Genomic DNA, 21,402 nt, shown 5'->3' with positions numbered 1-21,402 from the left:
AGCTTACGAGTTTTCTGTTGAGTTTTTTGTTGTGAAGTTTTCAAGTTTTGGGTAAAGATTCGATGGACTATGGAATAAGGAGTGGAAAGAGCCTAAGATTGGGGATGCCCAAGGCACCCCAGGGTAATATTCAAGGACAATCAAGAGCCTAAGCTTGGGGATGCCCCGGAAGGCATCCCCTCTTTCGTCTTCGTTCATCGGTAACCTTACTTGGAGCTATATTTTTATTCACCACATGATATGTGTTTTGCTTGGAGCGTCATTTTCTTTTATTAGGATTTGCTTGCTATTGGGGCATCCCCTGTTTCGTCTTCCTTCATTGGTAACCTTACTTGGAGCTATATTTTTATTCACCACATGATATATATTTTGCTTGGAGCGTCATTTTCTTTTATTAGGATTTGCTTGTTGTTATTTAGAGTAATATTTTGCATCTTTTACTTCAATAAAAAGGTCAAATATAGCCTTTACCATGCTTATTTTGCAAGTCCATATGTTGTTGTTTTAAAAACAGAAAGTTTGCTGTTATGTTTTGAATATTTGTGAATAGTCAGAACATGATAAAATCTTGAAATTTTTACACAATGGGCAACAACAAATTATCTATAGTGTGGTAATTTTTCAGAATTTTTGGAGTTAAATAAGTATGATTCCTCCTGCATTCTTGACAGACTATCCCGTTTAGATAGATTGCTGTTATGATTGCATTGTTTGATATGTTTGCTTGTTTAATGATTCTATTTAAGGATAGGAGTGTTAAATATGTAGAGGCAATTAGTAGGAAATGTTAAATAATAATTTTAGTTATTTGCTACTGTAGAGAATGATAAGGTTTAGCATGGATTTATACTAACTTATCTCACGAGTTCATGTTGAGTTTTGTGTGGATGAAGTTTTTAAGATTTAGGAAAACCGCGATATGAAAGGAATTAAGGAGACACGGAAGCTCAAGCTTGGGGATGCCCAAGGCATCCCTAATTAATATTTCAAGAAGTCTCAAGCATCTAAGCTTGGGGATGCCCCGGTAGGCATCCCACCTTTCTTCATCAACAATTATCGGTTAGCCTCGGTTGAGCCTAAGTTTTTGCTTCTTCACAAGATATGTGTTGTCCTTGCAATGCCATTCTATTTTCTTTTGTTTTGCTTTCTGTTTGAATAAAATACCAAGATCTGAAATTCTTAAATGTTAGAGAGTCTTCACAGAGTTGCATAATTATTCGACTCTCATTGATCTTCACTTATATCTTTCGGAGTAGTTTGTCATTTGCTCTAGTGCTTCACTTATATCTTTTTAGAGCACGACGGTGGTTTTATTTTGAAGAAATAGATGAACTCTCATGCTTCACTTATATTATTTTGGGAGTCTTTTAGAACAACATGGTAATTAGCTTTGGTTATAAAATTAGTCCTAATATGATAGGCATCCAAGAGGGATATAATAAAAACTTTCATATAAAGTGCATTGAATACTATGAGAAGTTTGATTCTTTATGATTGTTTTGAGATATGAAGATGGTGATATTAGAGTCATGCTAGTGAGTTGTTGTGAATTTCAGAAATACTTGTGTTAAGGTTTGTGAGTCCCGTAGCATGCACGTATGGTGAACCGTTATGTAACGAAGTTGGAGCATAAGATATTTTTTGATTGTCTTCCTTATGAGTGGCGGTCGGACGAGCGATGGTATTTTCCTACCAATCTATCCCCTAGGAGCATGCGCGTAGTACTTTGTTTCGATAGCTAATAGACTTTTGCAATAAGTATGTGAGTTCTTGATGACTAATGTTGAGTCCATGGATTATACGATGAGGGTCTTGGTGACTTGGACGTTGCTGATGACGGGTGAACAAAGCATCGGAAGGACGCCAGCAGTCGCCGCGCACTTGAGCTGGTCCGCCGAGTTGAAGGTGATAACGCACTTGGACCACCTGAGCGGGCGCATGGCCTCGAGCCTGGGAAGGGTCGCGTTCACCTCACGAGCAAACTGCTTGAAGATGTGCTGGGAGGCTGGGGCCTGAGCACCACCCAGGATGCAGGTGATAGCGAGCGGCTCCTGGAAGCCCCCACCCCCCTCGTCCTGGTGGTCGTCGTTCTCCTCGGTGGTGGCGGCAGCGGAGGGAGGCCAGCATTGCCCTGAGGACGGTTCTCACGAGGCTGGTCCCTCCACGTGCCCTCACGAGGCTGGTCCTACCAGTGGTCCTCGCGAGGCCGGTCGCGCCACTCCTGATTGGGGCCGCGGTTGTCCCAACGTCCCCCACTTCGTCCTCCTCCTCGGCCGTAGCCCCGGTCCTTGTGCTCGGCACCGACCGAAGCGTCCATCTCGAATGGCTCTGAGCTCTTGGTAGTCATTAGTGTTGTGGCTGTGTATGTTGTGGAAGGCGCAGAATGGACGACTGCCCTTAGATGACTCGGGTGGTCCCGGCCGCGCTTCGAGTCCAGCTTCGTCGCGAGCACAGCTACTCCCTTGCGCTTCACGTCCTTGTCCTTGGCCTTCTTCTCTTCAGGGTCAGCCGTAGGGAGCTCGAGGAGGGAGAGGCACCCCTCCTCAGCTCTTGTGCACTTGGTCGCCATGTTGAACATCTCCAGAGTCGAGCATAGCTCTTTGTGGATGGTGAGATCCTCCTTCATCTTGACATCGCAGACGCCATCGGAGAACGCAGAGATGATGGCCTTGTCCATCACCTTGGGGATCTTGAGGCGGTCGCTGTTGAAGCGCTAGATGTACTTTTGTAGGGTTTCCCCCGGTTGCTGCTTGATGCGCCGCAGGTCGCCTGCGGCTGGTGGGCGGTCGCGAGTACCCTGGAAGTTGGCGACGAAATGCTCGCGCATGTCACCTCAGGAGGAGATCGATCCTGCGGGCAGGTTCAGGAGCCACGAGCGAGCGCCATCCTTGACAGCCATGGGAAACCAGTTCGCCATGACTTCTTCGTCGCCGTTGGCCGCCTCGATGCTCAGCTCATAGAGCTGCAGGACTCCGCAGGGTCGGGGGTGTCATCGTAGCGCGGAGGCAGATCCGGTTTGAACTTGCGTGGCCACACGACGGTGCGCAACTCGGGAGTGAAGGCTCGGCAGCCTGTTGTGGTCACTGGAGCCCGTTGTGGCGGTGTAATCTGGTCTTGGTACCCATGCACCGCCATTGCAGGCGGCGCACGGTCTTGACGTGGTGGTGCGGGGAGTGCAGGAGCGTTTTCTTGCGGTCGAGGGACCTCCTGGAAGCTACTTTCTTCGTGCGCGGGCACACGACGTGGCGGATCATGCCACAGGACCACGCATCTTGGGGCGAGGACACCGTCTTGGTGCGGAGGAGGCGGGGGCGCTCCATGAGCCACACGTCTCGGCACGAGAGGGCCGTCTTGATGCAGGGGCGGTGGAGGCGCTAAGCTACGTCCCCCGCGGCTATAGGCGGGGAAGGTAGCGAGAGGGATGGTGCAGTAGAGCCCCTAGCGACGCTGACGAGCTCAGCGATGCAGTCCAGTCAGTCTTCGTAGAGGTCATCGACTGGGCGGTAATGCAGGAGATCGCGTGCCATGAGCAACGCGGCCTGCGTGTCCGTGGGCACGCGACGAGCGTGGGACGATAAGCCAGCCGGAGTCAGCGATGGGGTGGCGGTGCGGCTGTCCGCATAGAAGGGTGCAGTGATGACGTCTGCTGCTCGTTCACTGTTGGGCCGGTGGCGACGTTTGCAGCAGGTGACGGAGAACGGCAGGGAGGTCGGCCAACGGGCGCCATTTGGGCGACGCGAGCGGCGAGGGCGGCGCGGTGCTCAGCATGGGCTCGGCGAGCGTCTGACATGGATGCGATGGAGCTGCGGAACACGGATCGACGAAGGGAAAGCTTCAGCGCACCCCTACCTGGTGCGACAAATGTCAGATTACGGGTTCCGGCAAACCCTTCAGGTTCGAACACTGGGGTGCGCACGAAGATCTCTCCCCCAGCTCACGCTCTCGCAACGATCTCAAAGCCTAGCTCACTGATCCCGAGGAACAAGGGAAGCAAGACTTTATATTGGTTCGGGCCACCGTTGCGGTGTAATACCCTACTCCAGTGTGGTGTGGTGGATTGCCTTGTAGGCTAGGGATGAACAAGTACAAGGGAAGAACAACCTCCTGAGGAGAGGTGTTCTGAGCTCGATGAGCTTGTGTGGCTGGGGATTGTCTGACTGATCCGTCTCTCGATGAGCCTGTCTCTCTCTGGATGAGCCGATCCCTGGCTATGGTGGTGCCTAGCCCTATTTATAGAGGCCCGGGTCCTCTCCCCAAATTTTAGGCCGGAAGGGATCCCACAACGGCTAGTTTGAAGGAGACAACGAGTACAAGTTATCCTGACAAAAGGTGGTCTTCGCCTGCCAAAGGCTCTAGTGGTGACGCTGTCGTGGGCTCCGTGATGACCTCGGTCTTGCCGTCCAGCTGGTCTTGGTCTCGTTGCACCAATATGGAAACCTTTGCCTGACACCTCGGGACTCCTCGCCTGCGCCTGCATCTTTAGCACCGAAGAGGAAACTGGCACCCTGCGCCCGCTGGCGCCCGCCTGGCCTTGGTCGTCATGGCTCACGTCATGGAAACCTCACGAGGTGCCCTTGCCTTGATCTCTCCACTCCTCGCGAGCCAGCCTAGTAAGGCTGCCCCTGAGGAGGTCTTGTGTCGTCCGCCTCGCGAGGCTTGGCCCCTCGCGAGGGTCTTGAGCGTTGGTTGATGAAGATGGGTCGTACCAGGCCACGGGTGGAGCCACGCCCTGGGCCGCAGGCAGGCAGGTCTAGATACCCCTGTTCTAGGACACCAGGAAAACCGCTGCCGACACTGCCTACCGCTGCCGCGCCGCTAGCCGCCGCCGCCAGCCGCGCCGCCCCGCATCACCACCGCCGTCGCCGCAGCCGTCGCCGCATCCCGCTGCCGCCTCGCTGCCTCGCCTTGTCTCGCCGGAGACACCGGAACTGCCCGGTCCGCCGCCGACCCACCGGTTTTCCCGGTCCGGTAATAAACCGCCCCGGTTCACCGGTTTTCTTTTTAGGTTTTTGGTTTCGTTTAAACCCGTTTTTTATTTAGTTAGTTAAGTAGCGAACGTTTTCTATTTAGTCAGTTTCAGCGAACGTTTTCATTCATTGGGTTTTCGTAGTGCACGTTCGTTTGATAGATTTTTCTTTTTCTGTTTATTTTCGTCCAGGGACCCATCAGTGATTATTTTCTTTGCATATTAGTCCCTAATCTTTAAACCTTCGCAACTTTTTGCTCGTTTATCCAAATCCAACGAAACCAACGCCAAATTCTTCGTTATGCTCCCCTCTGTTCAGATAATCAACTTAAACATGTTTTTGAAAATTTAAAATTTGGTTTCAAACAGATTTGAATTTGAACTTCTTTTGATTGTAACTTGAGTTTCATATCTCCGATTTGGTTGATTCTTTTTGCAAATGAAAGCTCTTCACTTGAAATTTCTGTTTATATATTTTTCTATGGTTTTCCTTTGCATCTTATGCTTGAGTGCTTGCTTATGTATGCTATTGCTTATCTACGATAGATTTTCAAGAGTGTGAAGCTTGCTACTATGAATCTCTATGGTTTTCCAATCGTCAGCAAGGCAAGTTACACTTTGATCATACCCTTTATTACCCAGTTTTTATGCATTAGTTTCAACCCTCAAAGATTGCATGAGTAGGTTTGGGAACATGTGGATATTGCTATGTAGTTCATGAGGTAGGAACCTATTACCTTTGATCACTCCGAGAATATAAGTTATGCTCATAATGCTTAGCCATGCTCATAGACGTGGATTGGTATGTGAGAATCATGCAAGTTGTGAGTAATGTTAACTAAGGGAAAATTAAGGTGGCTACTTTAATACACATCTGGGTGGATTGGTTGCGGGCACCTGGAGAATCCAGTGTTGTCCTAGGATATCCCAAAGTACTTGTGTGATCATCCTATGGAATGCCAGCCAGGCTCAAAGGGTTCATAAGATTATTCATGCTAGAAACTTTCGTGTGCAGCCACAAACCATTATGGGCTCTGGCATAGTTGAGTAAGTTGTGTGAACTCTTTTAGTGGTAGGCTAGCAGATGTAGGGGAAAGTAGGTGTAACTGTTTACCTAGAGTAAAGAGTTAATGCTTCAGAAAGACTATGTCTCGATCTTCCGATCATGGAGGTGGTCGAGTCTTGTGGGGAAAAGTGCACAAACCTCTGCGGAGTGTATAAACTAATCATGGTTAGCCGTGTCCCCGGTTATGGACATCTTGAGTATCTTGTATTTCAATTATTGATTGATCTCATCACTTGACTTAATGAATTTGTTGGGTTATTAATATTATTACATGGTAATTTGGGATTGAGTTGGGGAAACCTTCTCAATAATGGCATAAACTTGGTAGTTAAATAAAATCTATTCCTTTTGTTGTAGCAAATGTTAAACTTAGAGCCTCCACCGGCCAAATATGCAGGTAGTGATAGTTATTATTTCATCATTTCTCTTTAGTGTGATCTTGCCAGCGTATTCCATGTGTTGACCTACACGGCTGCAACGTATCATGTTGCAGAATTTTCAGACGAAGAGTAAGGTGCAATAGGTCATTGTCATGCACTCAGTTTTGCCGTGGAGTTGGATGGACTCATTTATCTTCGAAGCTTCCGCAGTTATTTTGATTGGATCGCCCTGAGCCATATTATTGTAATAATTACTCTTTATGAGACTCTCTCGATGTAATAAGTGGGTGATTGAACTCTGTTATAAATCCTTGAGTAATGTGTGTGTCAGCAATACTGATCCAGGGATGACACTTAAGCACAGAGACTTCGATCCATTGGGACCGGGTCGCTACACATTCTAAAACTAGTGATAAATCAATTACCATCCTTTTCCAAACGACCAAGTATTTTCACAGGAATACAATACATATAGATGGAGTGATTGTCAAGGTTGCAAACGGACATGGCGTTGCAAGTTCACTGCAGCAGCAACCGACTAGGTCACTGCATCGCTGGCGGGGAAGGAGGGCAGCTCACCTCTCCTATGATGCATGCCCAGCGGCGCCGCCACAACTGGTCCCAGGATTTGGCTTCTCCTACCGCCCATTTGAATAGCTGCACCGGCTACTCATGCCATTGCGCATGCATGCACGTTCTTTCCTTCGCAGTCGACTCTGTGAATATGATCTCTGCCATTAGCCCTAGCTTCAAATCAATGCGACACTGCCAGATGCTGCCATCCCTCAGCATATCTCTCCTGAGATCGACTTGCGCCTCCACCTTGTGTTGCGCCAGGCGCAGCTCCTTCGAACTTCTCTCCAATTGATGCGACGCTTCCTCGATCCGGTTTGCCCTTTCTGCCGACCACCTGAAATGCAGCCCTGGCATGTCCTCCGGCGCCACCGATCTGTGTTTCCAGAGCAGTGGATCCCCTCTAAAACACATGTGGGTTTCGCTCAAAGGCGGCAGTGCTACAGGCCGCACCGAGAGGGCAGCCTGCGGGATCCTGGGATCTAAGGGATTATCCATGGAGGGATCCTCCACGGCAGGATCTGGTGGGTGAGGCTGGGAGGTCAGCCTAGGTGCTGGGAGAGCCCTACGAGGTTAAGATAAAGATAGTACTACTCCACTCCGTCCATGTTTAAATACAAAGGCCACCAACAGTAGCCCTGGCAAAAATTGATCATGCTGCCTGCGTCCTGGTTTATTGGCCCCCTTTTTTCTTTGTGCCACTTTTTATGGCATGCATAAATGTTATGTTACTTAAAAATATGGTCAAAAATTGGCACAAAATACGAAGGAGACCAATGGAAGTAGCAACCCATGATTTAACTACTCGCATGCATGCAGTGGAGTAGTAATGTATTTTTTCCTCCCTCACGTCCACTCAATTTGCATGCGCTGTATTAAATGACCATCAATGAAGTGAATGCCTTTACACGCGTCAAAGTATCACATGGGGTGGATTTTCGTACAAAAATGTGCCCCCCCCCCCGTGTACCCGCGTGTGCGTGCGAGGGAATGAGTGTGTGCGTGACGTGCGTGCACATCTTCGCTTCGAGCATGTACCGCCAGTGTGCCTCAGAGAGGACGAGTACATTCTTCTGGAAGCAGCAGCACCTCACTATGATCAATCCACACAAGGAGGTCGCCACAACGCCTCCACATGTGCCACGTGGCTTCATGAACTGTAAGAGAGACACTTTGTAGCATGCCATTGGAATTGTAATTTACGTGTTTTGCACATACTCGAAGTACTAGTAAGGTACACGTGCATTGCACGCATCATATTTGGCAACCAAATTATGAATAAATACCACACTATAGCATGTAAGCTTTGAGTCATATATGCCTGATGTAGACATTTGTTTAATTCTTATAGTTCAACTCATTCAAAATCAATTAGTTTTTATAAAAAGCTAGGGCCTCTTTGATTCGTAGGATTTCCAAAACGCGGGAATAGGAAAACATGGGATTAGAGTGGAATGTCGTCTTGAATCCTATAGGATTGTACGAGTGTTTGATTGTACATAGAAAAAATGCAGGATTCTTTCAAACAGGTTTGAGTGGATGGGATGTTTCCTATGAAATCTAGTGCAAATGAATCCTATGGAAAAATTCCTATGGTTTACAATCCTTCGAATCAAACAACCAAGATAGGAAAAATTCCTAAGGATTAGAATCCTCCAAAATTCCTTTGAGAATCCTTTGAATTAAAGAAGCCCTTAATCTATTTTATGATTCATGAATTGTATGTTGTAAAGCATAAAGTAAAAAACAAATAATGGCAATTCAACTAGAAAAAAGTTTGGGCAGTTATGATACGGAAGATTCTAGAACAAAGGAGAAGCACTTGTGTTTTGGGGTTTGTATATTATGCTTGAGTTCAACCATGGAGTCTGCTAGATTGTACGTGTGGAAAAATCCGGTGGGGGGCTAGAACATGGTGCGAGGGGCCAAGTGGGGGGAGACTATGAAGGAGTGGACAAGTGCGAGATCGATATTTAAAGAGCGGGGGGGGGGCGAGAACGTGCGCTATTGCCCGCAGTGGCAAAGCCATGAAAAATAAATGAGCTAGGGGGCCAAGCATTGCTAATCCTTTACGAGGAGGGCCAATTCATCAACTTAAACCATTTTACCAGCAATTTTCTAATGATCACATTCATATTAGCCTCGATATATAGTGATGTTAGGGGGGGCAGGGCCCTTGCTGCCCCAGTCTTCGCCACTGTGCGCGCGTCTAAGAGATGAAGCGGAAGGCATGGATGATGAGAGGGGGACGTTGGATATATAATTAATGTGGGTGTGTTAGCTATGTAATCCTATATAGAGAGGTATAGATTGATCGATGTGGACGTGGGAAAGAGGGTGAGATCTCACTAGATATATAGATTGATCGGTTTGTGTGGAAAACTGTGAAAGACCTAGCTATATATACACACACATAGAGGAACATCGATCATTGTGCATGCACGTGAGAGATAAAGAATGCCTGATATGATGGAGAGGGGGAGGTGTGTGTGTGTGTTCATGCATGGGAGACCGAACTAAAGAAAAAGATTGCATGTGTGTGATGGATAATGTCGACTGGTAGTGTGTGTGCATGCATGCACGAGAGAAAGATAGTGGTACAATTATAAAGAGAACACGACTGTGTGGGTGTAAAAGACTAGGCAAGGTCATAAACAATGTAAAGTTGAATTCAAATATTTGAATAAGAGATCATGATGTTTGAAACCCATGCATGCATGAATATAACTGAGATATGTGTGGTGTGGTTTGGAAACAAGCATGTTGTATTATATACACATTGAACAAGGTCAGACTGATTTGAATTTGAGATACCGATGGCAGACATCCTTTGGCCACATTGCATCCGTGCATGGACACACTATTCTAATTGGAGATGATGGGTGGCTTTCGCATCACATATCTGTATCTATACCCCTATATATTATATTTTATATTTCTTATATAGTGTGCGGATAACTTTAACTTTGAAAGATGGTCGTTGGATGAAGCCAATCCGATGGTGCAGAGATGGCAAATTTGAGCACTACTGGCCATTGGATATCATCTAGATTCCACCAGATTTTACCACATGTACAATCTAGAATACTCCATGGTTGAACTTAAGCATAATGCACAAACCTCAAAATACAAGCACTTCTTCTTTGTTCTAGAATCTTCCGTATCAAAATTGCCCAAATGTTTTTCTACATGATTTGCCATTATTTGTTTTTACTTTATGCTTTACAACGCACAATTCCATGAATCTTAAAATATATCAGCTTTCTTATAAAAACTAGATGATTTTGAATGAAATGAATTATAAGAATTAAACGAACTTCTACATCATGCATATATGACTCAAAGCTTACATGCTATAATGTGGTATTTATTCATAATTTGGTTGCCAAATCTCATGCGTGCAATGCACGTGTACCTTACTAGTCTAAATGATGTTTGTGTGTGTGTTGTGCGTGTTAAACACATTGTACGTAGTATCATACATGGTTTAGATTCCGAACATCTAGCTAGAGCATACATGTACTATGATTTGAATTCAACATAAAATGGATACATATATTTGAATTTGAGATCGTATGTACATGTAGTTTGTATTTATATAGGAATTTACTTCTCCTATATTCATGTCATGTGTTGTGAAGATAATATTTAGATGGTTGTATAACTAACCCAAGTACAATCCCATTCAAACAGGGAAAATGTACTCAAATTTAGTCCATATGCTAGACAACACACATTGTTTTTTTATTGTTGAGGGAAGTGCAAATTGTTTTGGTACTGTACACGTTATGTTTGTAGTCCCGATTCTTTTAGTTTTTTTTGTTGTATTCAAATGCATTTCTAGTAATATAGTAAAATGGGACATGACTCTCTCTAGTGATGAGGTGCGAATTGTCTTTTTTTGGGTACGCGTTAAGCATGTACTCCCGAAATTCCAAGCCGCGCTTTGTTATGCCGAAATTTCAAGGTAGCATCTCTATCTATCGTACTGCGAAACTCCCGCCTCTTCAACCTGTGCCTTGTTACCCTGAAATATTTAAGATATATCTTTGTCTCGTTGTGCTCCGAAAACTCCCTCCATCCTCAACCCACGCCTTGCTATCCCAAAATTACAACGCGCACAAAAACTCCCACCTCCTGCGAAATCCCGACACGCGAAATGCCCGTGATACCCATGAACCGAAAGAACCACCTAGCACAAATCGGTGGGGGTACTTTCGTAACTTACCCCACATTTCGAACAAGTGCGTCCCTAAGCAATAGTTCCCCACTCCCATCCCATCAGCCCACCCATTCGAACACCGAGGCCGCAAAAACCCGCGAAGCCCCACACCCTCCTCCGTCCGCCACCCAGTCGGAGCCTCTTCCCCGACGTCATCCACAACAACACCTCGACGTCCCTCATCCACCGTACCGGATGGGGATCCGTCGTCGATCTCATCGTCCCGCTGGTTCAGCCACCCCGTCCTCCACATCCAAGGAGCTGCCCCGACATTCCCCTCGTCTTTCGCGCCACCTCCATTCCCACACCGCCATCTTCACCTGCACCACCGAAAGAGCATCATCATCACCGTTTCCTCGAATGAAGCTGAGGCCTAATCGGCGCCACCAAAGAGGTTGTACACTAATCGCCGCATTTTCTTCTTGATTCGATCTCACGGTGCTGCTGGTACTCGGTCTCGAGCCGACATGGCGCGGCTCCATCCACGGCGGCATCATCGGCCACTTCCTCCACGGCGTCGCTCCCTCGGTAGCGACGTCCACATTAGTAGGAGATGCTGCTGCTTGAGCTCTCACTTGTGCTGCTGCTCTGCTCTTGCTCTCGGTCCCCTGCCTAGTCTGCTCTTGCTATTGCTATTGCTCTTGCTCTTGCTCACGCTGCTGCTCTCGCTCTTGCTCTTGCTTGCGATGCTGCTCCGATTTGGCTACACTTCAGTCGACTGAATCGACTTTTGGGTCAGTCGATTTTTAGGGGGTGGGGGGCTCGTCGGAGTTACGGAAGAACTAGCTGCAGTGGGGAGGGGGGCTCGCCGGAGTTACGAAAGAACCAGCCGCAGTGGGGAGGAGGGCTCGCCGGAGAGGTACCCCATGCTACCTCTTGAGCACTGTGTTGGTTTTCCCTTGAAGAGGAAAGGGTGATGCAGCAAAGTAGCGTAAGTATTTCCCTCAGTTTTTGAGAACCAAGGTATCAATCCAGTAGGAGACTACACGCAAGTCCCTCGTACCTACACAAACAAATAAGAACCTCACAACCAACGCGATAAAGGGGTTGTCAATCCCTTCACGGTCAGTTACGAGAGTGAGATATGATAGAGATAATAATAATAAGATAAATATTTTTGGTATTTTTATGATATAGATTGAAAGTAAAGATTGCAAATTAAACGGTGCCAGAAATAGCTTGTTGACGGGAGATTAATATAAAGGAGAATAGACCCAGGGGCATAGGTTTCACTAGTGGCTTCTCTCAAGATAGCATAAGTATTACGGTGGGTGAACAAATTACTGTCGAGCAATTGATAGAAAAGTGCATAATTATGAGAATATCTAGGCATGATCATGTATATAGGCATCACGTCCGCGACAAGTAGACCGAAACGATTCTGCATCTACTACTATTACTCCACACATTGACCTCTATCCAGCATGCATCTAGAGTATTAAGTTCATAAGAACAGAGTAATGCATTAGGCAAGATGACATGATGTAGAGGGATAAACTCAAGCAATATGATATAAACCCCATCTTTTTATCCTCAATGGCAACAATATGATACGTGCCTTGCTGCCCCTGCTATCACTGGGAAAGGACACCGCAAGATTGAACCCAAAGCTAAACAATTCTCCCATTGCAAGAAAGATCAATCAAGTAGGCCAAACCAAACTTATAATTCAAAGAGACTTGCAAATATAACTAATCATACATAAAAGATTTCAGAGAAGAATCAAATATTGTTCATAGATAAACTCGATCATAAACCCACAATTCATCGGATCTCGACAAACACACCGCAAAAAGAGTTACATCGAATAGATCTCCAAGAAGATCGAGGATAAAATTTTATTGAGATCCAAAGAGAGAGAAGAAGCCATCTAGCTAATAACTATGGACCCGAAGGTCTGAGGTAAACTACTCACACATCATCGGAGGGGCCATGGAGTTGATGTAGAGGACCTCCGTGATCGATTCCCCCTCCGGCGGAGCTCCGGAAAAGGCCCCAAGATGGGATCTCTTGGGTATAGAAGGTTGCCGCGGTGGAAATAGGGTTTCGTGGTGCTCCTGTATGTTTTCGGGGTATATGAATATATATATATATAGGAGGAAGAAGTAGGTCGGTAGAGCCACAAGGGGCCCACGAGGGTTGAGGGCGCACCCCCTGCCTCGTGGCCTCCTCGTTGGTTGCTTGACGTCCACTCCAAGCCCCCTGGATCACGTTTGTTCCAAAAATAACTATCCCGAAGGTTTTATTCCATTTGGATTCCGTCTGATATTCCTTTTCTGTGAAACACTAAAATAGGCAAAAAAACAGCAATTTGCACTGGGCCTTGGGTTAGTATGTTAGTCCCAAAAATAATACAAAAGTTATAAATAAGCCCATTAACATCCAAAACAGATAATATAATAGCATGGAACAATCAAAAATTATAGATACGTTGGAGACGTATCACCCCACTATCTATCTTAGGGTTCAGGGTGAGGGCGGTGGTGGGGGTGACGTGGGGATTGCCAGAGAAAAAGCTCGACACAGGGGGGGCTAGAGGGATGGCCGAGGCAGCGGGTGGGGCGGCGCACCGCCGGCCGTGGGCGGCGGGGGGGGGGGAGGGGCGGGTTGGCCGGTGGTGTCAGTTGACCGATGCTGCTACACGACCAGCTGCCCCAGCTCTCGCATGCGTTGCTGCTACTGCTTTTCTGCTACTAGTGCGTTCAGTTTTGATAGTAAAATTCAGTTTCGACAGTTAAGTTCAGTTTCAGCAGTTAAATTCAGTTTCAACAGTTAAGTTCAGAGATGAGCGACTGATGTATTTTACATCTAGCACTTTGTGGTTATGTAGTTTACGTCATCTATTGGAGATGCTATTACAATTCCACTCAGGTTAACGTTGTCTCTCTTGTCCTGCTTCAGCCTCGGCGTCGTACAACTCACCGGAGCTGCTCCAACGACGAAACCCTCCTTCACAGCGGAGCAGTACCCCGGGCTCCATCTCCAGACACCTAAGATCTTATTCCCCTCCTCCGACAACCAAGTCAGCCAGAGCATCCTCACTGACCAACCCAATCACGCTGAGATCGACATGGCTTCGCCAAAGAGGTTGTACACTTGTTGCATCTCTTTTTTACTCTACAGGTTATATATATTGTCCACTAAGCACACGCAGTAACGTGAAATACGATTAGTTTCTCCTACTATATGAAAAGCAGCGAGGTACCATGCAACTTAGCTATTCGTGATGGACTCTCTTGAACACCATCATTATTTATCTCTGCACGGAGCTGTGCATTTTTTGATGGGCCTAGGAGTTGAGCTAGTAGGGCAGTGGCCTAGGTCCAAAGTAGTGGAAGTAGCACAAAAACATTTTTTGAGTGTAGGCTTTTCCTTGCTCAAGCCTGCCTACTAGAATCGCCAGTGCTTGAAAGGAAAAGTGAAGGAAAAACATAGGAATTGGAAAGTTTCCTATGGTACTACTATTCATGCATTTGGTTCAAAGAAATGGAGCAAAGGAAAACTATAGCATTTGTTCCTTTAGTGTCTCCTTGAAAGAAAAACCGTAGGAATTTTAATTTCCACTTGTCCTCCTTTTCAAATTCCCATTCATGAAGCACAAGACTAAGAGATAGTAGCATAATAGCATTATAACCGTACATTTTCTTGTGGTTTAACTTAATCTCACCATGCTTCTTTGCATCCTGTGATCTTCCAATTCTTGTGAACCAAACACTCAGATTGGCAGAAATACTGTGTTTTTAAATTCTCTGTTTTGCACGTGCCTTCCTGTCCTATTCCTGTCTATTTCCTATCCCTGCATTGTTAGAATCCTCAAATTCAGACAAGCCCTTACACAATTACTTATGTTACAGATAGGTGTTAAAGAAAACCTTGTGTGGTTTGTCCTGCTCCTGCTGCGTTGTGTTCCACCCCAGCTCAGCTGCTCCAACGATGGAAGGGTTCACCACAGCAGGGATCCGCTCCCCAGACTGTCTTTCACCGCCTCAGATCTTCTTCCCCGCCACTGGCAGCCACGACAACTGCATTACCATCATCAACTGAGCAGATGACCTGGAGGACTACACGGGTCCGCAAGAGAGGTCGCACTCTTCCGTGTCTGCTTACGTTATGCATCGCTTAATATGATGACATGCTACTTTATCGTCGTGTTCACCTATTAGACTCTGAGTCGGGTCCAAACTAATGCTGAAACTTGAGTTTTTAAATGGTTGTGGGGTACATATTGGGGCAACAAGCAGTACTATTTGGTTAATCTCGGGTGTCTACTATGAGTTTCATGTTGGGTGCAAACAAACATTAAAGGAGCCATTATCTATATTTTTAACTAAAGCTATTATCTTCCTGCTATCATTGGTTTTGGGTCTATCCATAGTTTGCTACCATCACTCTGGATTTGTGCATGCACTCCTTACATAATCTCACTATGTTTTATTCATATGCATGTCAGTTATTGTACACAATGGAACTGAACATGTAGAGCAAAAGAGACGAGCCTTGCATGGCAATAAAATTTCATGCAGACATCGCTCCATGGTGGGCACAAAGGCAACCCTCCTCCACCCATTACGGATTGTAATCAAGAGGAAGATAACTGTTTTGAGGGGGATTCAGAAGGAAAAGACCACTCCTATTTACCCCCTGAGGTATTCTCTCTAACTTGGCATGCTGATGTTGGTAATATCATGCATATGGTGCCTTGCATTTCTTACTTTATACATCAAATATGTCATCTTCTTACTTTAGACATGCTTTGTGTGAATGCCATATGTTTAGTTTCTTGATCGTATATGTGAATCATGCAATGCCATCTTGTTTAGCCAGGTATCGTATATGTGAATTTTGCAATGCCACCCTGGTTAGCGAGTCATCTTATATGTGAATTATATCATGCCATCATTTTTTATTACGTGTTAAATTTGTCAACAATTTTAGTACATTCAATTACTCTTCCTGTGCATCAGCCATTCGGCATGGTCATGGAAAAATCTGGAGTGGAAACAAGGTCTTCAGAGCAGACAATGTTGTCTGACGAAGCGCATGTCTTGCTGGTTACGCATAGCTCCTCAGAGGAGGATTCAGAGACAGATGACCAGCCCTACCCCCCCCCCCCCCCCCCCCCGAGGTGCATGCTCTAACTTGGTAGGGTTATGTTGCTCATATCGTGCGTATGGTATCTTGCATTGATTTGTCATTTGCTTAGTTCAGACATGCTTTGTGTGAATGCCACCTGTTTAGTGTCTAATTACCATATATGTGAATTATGCAATGCCATCTTGTTGCAAGACATCATATATGTGAATTATGCAAAGCTATCTTATTTCAAGGCATTATATATATGTGAGTTATGCAATGCCATGCTGTTTAGCCAAGCGTCATATATGTGAATTATATCATGCCATCCTTTTTTGTATTTCTCATTGCATTTGTCGACAATGTTTGTATATTCAACTGCTCTTCCTGTGCATCACCATTTGAATTGGTGATGGAGAAATCTGGAGTGAAAACAAGGTCTTCAGAGCTGACAATGCTACCTGCTGAAGCAGATATCTTGTTGGTTACACATAGCTCTTCAGAGGAGGATTCATAGATAGATGACCAGTCCCTATTATCCCCCTGAGGTGTATGCTCAAACTTGGCAGGGTTATATTACTCATAGCATGCATATGTTGTATTGCAATGCTTAGTTTTTACATCATATACACAATATTGAATGCCATCTCCTAAGTTGACACATCATATATGCGATTTCCCTCTGCTCACTTGCTTAGTATATAAATCATATATTTGAATTATATCATGCCATGATGTTTACATAGACAGTATCTATCTGAATTATGGCATGCCAACCCATTTTCTAAAGACATAATATAGTTATATCATCTCATCCTGTTTACATAGTCATCATATTTTGAATTATTTCATTCTATCCGCGAATTATATATTGCCATCATGTTTCCATCGATGGCATGTTTCTGATTTATGGCATGCCAACCACTTTAATAGGCACATCGTATAGTTATATCATGTCATCCTGTTTACATAGTCATCATATTTTGAAGTATGTCATTCTATCCTGTTTAGTTAGCCATCATACATGCGAAATTGTGTCATGCTATCATGTTTAATTAGCCATCATATATGTGCAATTATGTCATGTTATTCTGTTTGGTTAGACAACATAAATGTGAATTATTTCATGCCCTGTTTTCTTCCCTACTATCCATTGCACCTATCTATCTTACAATGTTTATACATTCAATTACTTTTCTTGTTTATCAGCCATTTAAATTGGAGGGGGTGATGGCAGTATCCGTGGGAGTAAAAACACTGTCTTCAGAAAAGATCGTGCTACCTCTCGATGAAGATAGAACCACGGTTGTACTTGCGCAAGAACCAGCCCCACCACACCTAACCCAGACTCACACAGATTGTACCCCTACCCAGTTGGACAGAGAACCAGCTACAGCCCTTCTAACCCCAACCCTAGCATATAGTAACCCAGTTCCAATTGACACAGCACCGTCTCCACCACAGAGCACCAAAACACGAGCAGTTAGTAAGGCAACTGCAGTGCCCAAAGCATGAGGACCACCACTCCTAACCCCAAGTCAACGCTTAAAGTAGAAGAAGAATTGTTCTCAGGTCAGGTTCCGTAGCTATGGTTCATACTACTTTGCTCTTGCATCACTGTATTTACTCATACCAACTAATTTCAAATTTGAAGGATGCACTTGAAACTCCAATGGCGCAACAGGTATGTTTTAAACCTGTTTCTTTAATGTGTTTGCTGTTGTAACTTGCTCTATGTTGATTTCAGTTTCAATTGAATAAACAGTTATGTTCTCATGTCATGCACATTATAAGTGTTGTTATTGCTGTGTAGTTTCCCACACTTATACTCTGTATATGCTGCTTTGTTTTAAAATAGATATATTCAAACTATCTCTATCTTGATTTGGCAACATAAACTAGAATGATATAGACCATACAGTGACCATACTAGCTAGATATATGTTTGTTTCATGTTGTTATCCTGTCCACCTTACTACTGAACTGGTTTACGAAAATGAGTTTCATATACAACATGGTAAACTTGTGATGTGTTTGTTTGTTTCTCTTTTAGAACGCGGATAAAATATTGGAGAAGTGTACCCCGTTATGCAATGGTAAAGGAACTAATGCAGATAAGGTTCAAGATAGTGAGACATCCCTGTTGGTCTCCAAGAAAGCTGATAAAAACTATACTGAAGACACTGAGACAACCCCAAAGTCCTGTCTTGATGTAGTGTTCGAGTTACTGGCTACTACTGCTGGCACCAGCTCTTCAAACTCACTGCTTGAATCAGTTCGGCTTCTTGAGTCTCAACTTCAAGTTGAAAGACATCAATCAGATGTTATGCGAAAGGAAGCCGAAGGACTGAGGAAGTCCCTGAAGAATTCAGATGCATACTTTCTGGTGCAACAGAAAGTGCTGGAGGATTTAAGCATCAAACAAGAGAAAGTTAATAAGCTTGCTAAGCATCTTGCCAGCATTATGGGTACCCAGGATATTGTTTCTTGAGCTCTTCTGAAGTGGTTTTGCTATGGCATTTATTTGCACTGGTCGCCAACTTTGTTTTGTTGCGGCGTTTATTTGCACTGGTCGCCAACTTTGACAACCAGTGTATATGATATGCGGCTTTGTTCCCTATATTTGCACTGGTGGCGAACTTTGATGCCCAGTGGATGTAATATGTGTAATAGCTGTGATAGCCTAGCGTAAGTTGCTTGCTTATTTATTTCCTTGTTATCTTGTTTATTTGTTTGCTTGTAGTCAGTGCAGTTCTTTTTCTGCGGTTTGCTAGTGGCCGCAATAACCTATTTTTTAAAATTAGGCCACAATAACCATGGGCTACATATTTACTGTAGTTACCATGGGCCTCCTACGGGCCATAGAAACAATGGGCCTTCTAAGGGCCGTAGAAACAATGGGCCTTCTACGGGCCATAACATCAATGGGCCTTCTACGGGCCGTATGATCGATCGGCCAAACATGGGCCAATAACAGACCGCATTATGGGCCATAAACGGGCTAGATTTGGAATCGTCCGTTCATGGGCCGACCATAACGGGTCGTCGTTAATCGGCCGTATTTGATGACACTACGAAAACGGCCCAACGGATTAACAGGCCGATTGTAACCACGGGCTGAATTTGGCCCACAAACAGAAAAGGCCAGTAACGGGCCGTAAGTAACCGAATGCTGGAAATAAGCCCAAGAATAAATGGGCCTTGAGAAGGCTGAAAGATAACAAGGGTTGGAAACGGCCCAATGGAATAATGGGTCGTTAATGGGTATAAAGCAGTACACTGTTCATTGCGGGCCAGATTCACCACAGGCCGTTAATGGGCCAAGAGTTACAAATGGCCTCGTATGGGCCAAAAGATATCATGGGCCATACATGGGCCGGAAGTTACAACGGGCTGGAATCATATTGGATGGCCCAGATAAAGCTACTAGGCTTAATTCCGATAGGCCGTAACGGGCCATGAGTTAGCGGGCTGTAAATGGGCTATATACTAACATGCCGTTAACAGGCTTTTCGTGGGCCGGACTATTACCTTTTGACCAAGCTAAACGGGCCGGCCTTTTCACCGGAATGGGCCTCTGTTGGGCCATGCCACGTATTGATGTATCATAGGCGCCTCCTGTCCAATGAATGGATGACATCTGTCCCAACGGTGAGCCAACACGTGTTTCCTCCGGCCAATGAAAATTTTACATGTGGAAAATCCTCATTGGTCCGGGTTGTTAACGGGTTATCAGATCCAAAACCAAACCCGATATCTTAACGGCGACCCATTACGGTGGATCCCATGTGTCGGTCACCCTTGATGAAAGCACTTCTATGACGCGTGATTTATCGTCATGGAAGTGGACACTTCCGTGATGATAATTTTGTAATGTCATGGAACACTTCTGCGACAGCACATGTATGACTATCTTGATTCTGTCATAAAATCGTCATGGATGTACATGCATGACAGAAAACATGACCTACTATGACAAACATGTATCATCATGGAAGTGTCTTTTTTTGTAGTGCTTGGACGTGATGCCTATATAATGATCATTGTCTGGATATCGTCATGATTATTTGAAGTTCTATCAATTGCCCAACAGTAATTCGTTTACCCACCGTTTGCTATTTTTCTCGAGAGAAGCCACTAGTGAAAACTACGGTCCCCCGGGTCTCTTCTTTAATATATTTGCCTTTGCGATCTATTTTCCTTTGCTTTTATTTTCAGATCTATTAAACTAAAAATAGCTTGCTGCAATTTATTTTATCCGAGATCTATTTATCCCGTCTATCATATTTTTATCACGTCTGTTTGCCAATTTCTAGCGCCGTTACCCGAAAGGGATTGACAACCCCTTTTACACGTTGGATTGCGAGTATTTGTTATTTGTGTGCATGTGTTGTTTACGTAGTGTTGCTTGGTTCTCCTACTGGTTCAATAACCTTGGTCTCATCACTGAGGGAAATCCCTACCATTGTTGTGCTGCATCATCCCTTCCTCTTTGGGGAAATACCAACATAGTTCTAGTAGACATCAGATGTCATGGCGGCTTACAGTGGTTTTGCTATGTGACGTCATGGCGGATTACAGCGGTTTGGTCAGAGAGTGATAACGGAAATTTCTGCTAAGACAAGTAATGAATATTGATGTGAAAAAGTTCAAATCAACCTAGGGCCTAATGTTGGGTGTAGCGACCAGACCTCAAACAATCTGATCTCTGTGCTCCGGTGTCATCCCTGGATCAGTAATGCTGACACCACACAGTACTTCGAAGGATTTATAGCAGAGTGGCAATCACACACTTATTACAACGATGTCTCAAAGAGAACTTATTACAATAAATATGGCTTAAGGCCAACTAGTGTCGATAACAGCGGAAGACTTGGAAGATAAATGGGTCCATCAACTCCAACGGCATCACTAAGTATAGAACCACGACCTAAAAGCACCTTACTCATCGTCTGAAAAGTCTGCAACATGAAAAGTTGCAGCCCGGAAATGGGTCAGCACATGGAATATGCTGGCAATGTAACACATAGAGAGTAATGGAATGAAACAACTATACTACATGCATATATGGCTGGTGGAAAGCTCTATGGTTACAGTTTTGCGTAAAGCCAATTTTTCCCTA

Source organism: Triticum urartu, chromosome 5 (genome assembly GCF_003073215.2).
Source record: "Triticum urartu cultivar G1812 chromosome 5, Tu2.1, whole genome shotgun sequence".
In the NCBI taxonomy this organism is placed as follows: domain Eukaryota; kingdom Viridiplantae; phylum Streptophyta; class Magnoliopsida; order Poales; family Poaceae; genus Triticum; species Triticum urartu.
The sequence above is the reverse complement of the archived record's forward strand: the minus strand, read 5'-3'. Positions refer to the sequence as shown.